We start from the raw sequence: 8,157 nt of genomic DNA, 5'->3' as shown, positions 1-8,157 counted from the left end.
GAGGCCGAATTCCTGTCCAAAAATATCCCCCTAATGCCTTGGATTACTTCTGTTTTTATAGCACTATGAATTAGGTTTTCAATTATTATTCAAATCTTCCAAATTATGAAGATTGGCATGTGATTGAAAGAGATTTCTAAACCATATCAAAACCTTCTATATTTGCGTCCAATTTAATCAATCATAATCCAATATTTCTTTTGGTTTTTAAGATTCATATTTGATTGATTTTGATCAAATCAAGCCCTTCATTCTCCTTAATTGATTTTTACTTGATTTACTCTTGATTTAATTTGACTTTTAACGAATAAAATCCAAAATAAATAAAATACATAATGGAAAAATGCAAGGATGGGCTTGGGGGTCGTGGACCATATTAGGAACAGGTTTCAAGCATAAAAAGCTAGGCCCATTTGGAAGAAATTCAATTTTAACCTTTATTTGCTTCACACTTTCCATCCAAAATCGACCAACTTAGACAAAGCATATCTCCCTCAATATTTAAGATATGAGAGAGTTCTAGGACTTTTTGGAAACCTCAGGATGTCCTCTACAAGCCAGTTTGGGACATATTTTTCATTTGGAGATTTTATCTTGATGATATGCCCTTTGACAAAAAACAGCTTTCGGTTGACCTTTGAAAAGGACCTATAATCTTTTGTACCATATCTCCCAAATGAAGCATTTCTGGCCTTGGCTTGTGAGAGAAAAAGTTGTAGAGGATTAAATTTCCTTCAAAATAGGCTTTGAGTGAGAAATTTCGGATGCTCCATGTGGAAGTTATGGCCAGTCAAAGTTGAGTTGACTTTCTCCTATAAAAAACCCTAATTTGAACCTTTTTAATTTGTTCATTTCTGAGTTTTTATTAATGGATCATGATCAACCTTTGATCAAATGATGGATATAACCTCACATACTTGATGTTGACCAAAAATCTTGAAGTTTGACTGTATTTTGACTATAGTTGACTTTTAGATCAACATGGTCGATTATTGATCATCTGAGCCATTGAGTGAGCAATCCTTGGAATAGAAGCTTGACTTTTGACATGGAGATGCCTTGAGACATATAAGATACCTTGAGATCCATTTGAGGCCTTGGAAATTCAAACTCTTTTGATAAAATGCAAACCCTAATTTAGGAGACCCTCGATTAGGAGAATGTTGCTTGAATAAACCCTTGAACCTTGAACCCTTGAAGATGAAATGAGATGGGCAAATTTTGGGGTATGACAGCTGCCCCTGTTCAATCCTATTAAACCTGAAGAGTCAGATATGCACGTCTACCTATCGTGATCTAAAAGTAGAAGATGATTGAACACTGAAATGCCCTGAAATTTGCTTTTATTGGGAAAAAGTTCTGTGGGAGATGGGCTTAAAGATGCCATCCAAGGTAAATACCCCTCTTTCTTTGAGTGTGAAGCAGATGCTTTTTGGAAGGAATCACGTGTTTTGATTGTAGCATGGCCTAAAAAGGCAACCTTAATCTTATGCAATGTCATGATGCATGTAATGTATGATGCAGTGAGCTTCTCAAAATAAATGAGAGCAATGTATGAATGAGGTATGTAATTGAATGATGCATGGCTGTTAGTTATGTTATTTGAAGTATGGAAAATAAAACCTTTGTGTGTTGTTGGTTAAATTTTGAAGATATCACTGCCGAGGAACTAACGTGATGCATGAACGTAACTAGCAATAGCGAGGATTCGCCGTTTGCCGTGTAGAAGATAATCAGCTTGCTATAGCGCTAGTAAGCTTTTGCATTTTGTAGGTAACCCACTTACTATAGTCCTAGTAAGTCGTCGCGGTTGGTATACCCAATCCCTATCGTAGTTTGAGTAAGCTTATCGTAGATGGTAGAGCCCACTTACTATAGTTCTAGTAAGTCGTCGCAGTCGGCCGTACCTGTTTACTATCGTAGTTTCAGCAAGTTTATCGTAGATGGTGTGGCCCATTTACTATATCTCTAGTGAGTCGTCGCAGTTAGCCATACCTCCTTGCTATCGTAGATGGAGTAAGCTTATCGTAGATGGTATGACCCACTTACTATAGTTCTAGTAAGTCGTCACAGTTAGCCATACCTATTTACTATCGTAGTTGGAGTAAGCTTATCGTAGATGGAGTGGTCCACTTACCATAGCTCTGGTAAGTCGTCGCAGTTAGCCATACCTGCTTACTATCGTAGTTTCAGCAAGTTTATCGTAGATGGTGTGGCCCACTTACTATAGCTCTAGTAAGTCGTCACAGTTAGCCATACCTCCTTGCTATCGTAGTTTGAGTAAGTTTATCGTAGATGGTATAACCCACTTACTATAGTTCTAGTAAGTCGTCGCAGTTGGCCATATCTACTTACTATCGTAGTTTCAGCAATTTTATCGTAGATGGTATGACCCACTTACTATGGTTCTAGTAAGTCGTCGCAGTTAGCCACACCTACTTGCTATCGTAGTTGGAGTAAGATTATCGTAGATGGTAGGGCCCACTTACTATAGTTCTAGTAAGTCGTCGCGGTCGGCCGTACCTACTTACTATCGTAGTTTCAGCAAGTTTATCGTAGATGGTATGACCCACTTACTATGGTTCTAGTAAGTCGTCGCAGTTAGCCATACCTAATTGCTATCGTAGTTGGAGTAAGCTTATCGTAGATGGTAGGACCCACTTACTATAGTACTAGTAATTCGTCGCGGTCGGTTGTACCTACTTACTATCATAGTTTCAGCAAGTTTATCGTAGATGGTATGACCCACTTACTATAGTTCTAGTCAGTCGTCGCAGTTCGCCATACCTACTTGCTATCGTAGTTGGAGTAAGCTTATCATAGATGGTATGACCCACTTACTATAGTTCTAGTAAGTCGTCGCAGTTAGCTATACCTGCTTACTATCGTAGTTGAAGTAAGTTTATCGTAGATGGTGTGTCCAACTTACCATAGCTCTGGTAAGTCGTCGCAGTTGGTCACACCTACTTACTATCGTAGTTATGATTAATCCCCAAAAAGATCACTTGCTATAGCTCTAGCAAGCTCACCTGCATCAATGGGATCCACTTGCCCCGGTTCGGACAAGTTTACCTGCATAGAAGATTGCTTGCTTGTATGAAAAAGATTCACTTGCTTGGAGACTCACGACTCGAGGGTCGGAGAAAAAGCATGTCAAATATTCACGACTCGAGGGTCGGAAAGGAAACGATATGTTTAGAAACTCACGACTCGAAGGTCAGACATTCACGACTCGAGGGTCGGAAAATAAACCAATCACAATACGAGGGTTGGAAACTCATGACTCGAGGGTCGGAAAATAAACCTATCACAACAAGAGGGTTGGAAACTCACGACTCGAGGGTCGGAAAACAAACCTATCACAACACGAGGGTTGGAAACTGGGCTTTTTGTAGTATGTGAATGCGCTAGATGATATGGATATGCTAATGCGTATGTATATGTTTTATGAGTGAAATGAACAGCAAGGTTGCTATCATCGGTAAGGTTACCGCGATACATCAATCAGGAGAATGGAAATAAAGAAACAATAAGGATATTGTCATCGGTAAGATTACCGGGATACGTCAATCGGGTGATCGGAAATAAACAAACAGCAAGGTTATTGTCATCGGTAAGGTTACCGGGATACATCAAACGGGTGATTAGAAATAAACAAACAGCAAGGTTATTGTCATCGGTAAGGTTACCGGGATACGTCAATCAAGTGATTGGAAATAAACAAACAATAAGGTTACTGTTATCGGTAAGGTTACCGGGATACGTCAATCAGGTGATTGGAAATAAACCAACAGCAAGGTTACTGTCATCGGTAAGGTTACCGAGAAGCAGGCGGACAATGTAGTTTAGCACCAGAGTAATGAATTGGGTGCTTTGATGCATGGGATAATGCTTATGCTCATGGATATGTTGTTTGATGTGACGAGTGGAATGTGTCGCACGCTCGCGAAAAATGAACAGAGTCGCCACCAATATATTTATCCCATAAGGGAAAGGAATATCAGGAAACCTAACAAAGGAAGGAACAGGGTCTTGCGACCAGAGAATCAAGGTACGGGAGTCGGTTACGCGAGGGGAAGGTATTAGCACCCCTCACGCCCATCGTACTCGATGGTATCCACCTATGTTTGTTTCTATCTAAAGGGTGTGTACTATGTCTATGTCTATATATGAATGAATGCAAAAGAAATACGGGGAAAAGAAGGAATTATTTACAAGTGTGCTCGTTCAAGCCCCGCGACTTGATGCCTACGTATCCTTTTCAGGAATCAGAGCGCCGTAGTTTGGCTCACGATTTTCTGTTTGTTTTTGTGTTTTTTAGTTGGGCGGAGTTAACGCTCGCGCTCTTGCATAAGGGGACAGCCTAGGATGCAATGGAGCGGAGATAACAATGCCCTTAAGAAAGGAGGTGAGAGAATGATTTTGAGCGTTTCGAGGAAATCCCTTAAGCAAGGGAAACTCGAGTTACTCTTTGGTTGGTGCTTTTTAGAAGTTGGGAACTTACGCCTGAATGGTACCCTTAAGCAAGGGAGATCCAAGCACTCGAACATTCCCTTAAGCAAGGGATGTTCAAGCTTCCATTCCCTTTTTAAGAATTTTCACTTTGATTATTAATGTTTTAAGTATTTTCTTTGTATTTTTTAAAGGGGATTTTATTTGAATATTTTTAGATGTTTTAGTGTTGAAAAGAAAAAGGATGAAAAGAGGAAACTATTCCTAATTTCTAAATCTATGTTATTCTAATTCTAATAGAAAGGAACAAAATCTATTTATTTTCTATGGTTTATTAACTAATCAAAAATCAAGGAAAACAACAATTAAAATTCAATTAAAAGAAAATAGAATTCTGAAAGTCTAATTGAATGAAAAATGTTTTTTGTTACTTTTTATTTAAAAGAAAAATGAATTGATATGCAAAAGAAATAAAAGAAAATCAATTTTTATTATTTTTAGTTTTTGATTAACAGCATGGGGTGTGAAAGCATTTTCATTTGAACTAGAAAATTAGTTAAAGGTAAAACAGGGCCTAAAAATGGGGTGTGGGAATAGCAAGGCGTCCAGGCCTGGTCCAATAACAAGTGGTGCATTAGCAAAACAGAGGTGTGATTCAGAAAAACTTCCAGGCCCAGCCATATGCGGCCCAACGCTCACTTCTATTTTATTCACCTATATTCATCCTATTTTCATTTTTATTTGATTATCATCATTCAGCATTGTGTCTATTATGTGATACGTGATTATTATGGAGTAACATAGTCATACACATGTGATCAATTGGTCAAGCCATATTTAAGTCACAACAAGACAAAACCCTATACTGGCCAATCACGAGATGACACTACACGGCCCAATCATGTACATAACGACAAAACCAAGCCATGCAAGTAAAGAACTGGTACATGCAGGACACGTGCCATCTGAGAAGGGAACAAAACTCAGATTCAGACGCCGGAAACCGGTCGTCTTCTCCGGGCTACTCTCGCCGGAGATTTCTTCAAGTTTTCCAGAAATTTAAAAAGATCACACCTTTCCACTCGATTTCTCGTGTAGATTATGAATATGGCATTAATTCTCATTGATTCTTCTTCTATCACCCTAACCGAATTCAAATCATAAATCCTAACTTGAAAGATTTTCACCAAACCACAATCTAAACGCATCATTACATTCATACGCATCCATAGAATTATAATATACGATCTAATCATCCGGATCATCAGCATTTAGCAAGAAATCGAATCAAGACGCAAAACCACTATGAGCCTCACACAAATGCATACAACCTGATATCCACTTGGAGCTATATGTGAGAGAATGGTAGCAACTTACTTGGAACGTTCTTGAATCGAAGCAGTAAAGAGATCAACGAAGCTAGCTTCCACTCTTGATTCTCGAACAAGGATGATGATTATGCTTGCGGTGGTGACGATTTCGATTGGAGAAAGTGGAGCAGCGGTCGTTGACGAAGATTGAAGGAGGAGCAACGGTGGTGATGGTGGAGGTAGGCGGTGGTTGTGATGGAGGATGGTGTTCATAGAGTTGATGTAGTGGTGATGATGAAGGTTGGACGAAGGTTGTGATGGTGGTGCAGTGCTGCGATTAACATGGTGACTGGGTGAAGGTGATGAAGATGAATACGTTGGGAGCTTGATGATGATGATGATGGTTGGAGAAGGTTGAAGGTTGAAGATGAGAGTGGTGGTTGAAGAGTTAGTTATGGAGGTTGGAGGTTGTTGGTGAAAGTTTGTTACGGTTGTTGATGGTGGTGAAAGTTAGTTAGGTGGTGGTTAGGGAGGTGAGAGAGAGAAGAGAGAAGAGAGGATGAAGAGAGTGATGAGAGGATTGATGAGTGAAACTGAGAAATGAAAAATGAGGTGTGTGTTGATTTGTGAGGGGTTGTGAGTTTATATAGAGTGAGTGTCCATGGAGGTTATGGTGTGGGTGAGTGTAGTGAGATTCTTTCCCAAACTTAACGCACACGTTTTTTCCATTTGTGGCAAGCGTGCATGCATGCATGATACATGGAATTACCATTGCCTTATGCTAAGGACCATCCATGGAGCTCCTTTGAGGTTCACTTTGTGCCCTGATAACTCAGCTTATATGCCACCATTTGATCCAAACTTAAGCTCATTGTGAAGAGGGGTTGGGATGAAACAACATTGATGTTGAGATGACTGGAAGATAAGGCCTTGAACTCATTCAAATTTGCTTTAGAATATGGATGTGTACAACTGTAAGCGTGTAAAAACCCGGGCCAGACATGGCTTGCCCATTCAAGCCTTTGCAAACAACCAACTTTGGGCTTCCACAACTCTTTATCCAGACATTCAAACGACATGATTCTTTGATCTTTAGAAAGGGGACATGGAGTAGAGTAGGTTTACATTATTATTGGCCTTAGAAGATGTTTGAAGCTCTATAAATTTGGACTTAGACCCGGCGCACCACCTGTTTGTTTAAATGCTTGCGCGTGACTCAGATCCATGTCTGGCCAGATGCGTGACTTAAGCTTAGCGAGGAGGTGACTTTGGAGCTTTGTAATCTATTCCACACTTATCCAAATGAATTGATTCTTACTTCAATGGGTAGAGGACATGGCAAAGAATAGATACATACCAAGTTTTCATTTGTAGGGTTCCTGAATTTCCATATAATTGGATTCAAAGTTGGCACGCCACGTGCTCGATGAAATGTGTCACGTATGACCAGAAATGTGCCCAGCTGAATGACTTGAACAAGTGTATTTCTTCTAACTTCAAACCAACTTATCTCCTCAACCAAGCTTCAAATGAAAAAGTGTCTAACTACAAAGTTGTTCTCCTCCATGAGAGGAACAACTTTGATGTTGGGCATTTCTCCAAAAAATGTCATTTGCCACGTGTAAGTCAGGGCTGAAGTGGACTGCTCATCAGGATTTAAAACCTTCAAAAAAAAATTCTAAGTGTTGAAACTTTCCATTTTTGTCTTTTTTTCTATTTTTAGCAACCTTTTGTCAAACTCCCGATTTTATCCATTCTTTGACTTTCCTTGACTGATTTTCCACCGAAAGTCAATATTTGAATAATTCTTCCGATTTTGACCCAAAAGTCAACTGTTCTGATTTTTCCGATTATTGATGGAAATCTTGATTAAATCTCCTCCAGTCAAATCCAGTCGAATGAACCCATCCACATGGCCAGTATGAAAAGCTTTTCACCCATAAGATCCATCCCTGATTAAATGTTGACCAGAAAGTCAACTGGTTGACTTTGGTCAAGGCAACTCTGATTAAGAGGATCAGATGACTTCTAGACTTGTACATTCTTGCCAATGCTATGAATTGGATGGAAACCCTGATTTCAAGAGGTCTTGGGCAAGCTGATGATACCCCACATTAGGCTTCAAGTCTCTCCTTCTGACCAAGGACCAATGATACAGATACATGCAATGATATGACCTAAATGGATGTATGTTTATGAGTTGCAAGCCAGATAAATAAGGGTAGGACAAATTTGGGGTATGACAGCTGCCCCTATTTAATCTTCTTAAACCTGAAGGTGAGATTGGCGCTAGCCTTTCGAACATTCGAGGTAGAAGAAGATTAAATATCAAAGTACCAGAAATTTGTCCTAAAGAGAAGATGGTGTAAGTGTTATTCTTATTTTTGTTTTGATA

The sequence above is a fragment of the Vicia villosa genome, unplaced genomic scaffold, assembly GCF_029867415.1.
Source record: "Vicia villosa cultivar HV-30 ecotype Madison, WI unplaced genomic scaffold, Vvil1.0 ctg.001281F_1_1, whole genome shotgun sequence".
NCBI classification, from domain to species: Eukaryota; Viridiplantae; Streptophyta; class Magnoliopsida; order Fabales; family Fabaceae; genus Vicia; species Vicia villosa.
Note: the sequence above shows the minus strand (reverse complement) of the source record.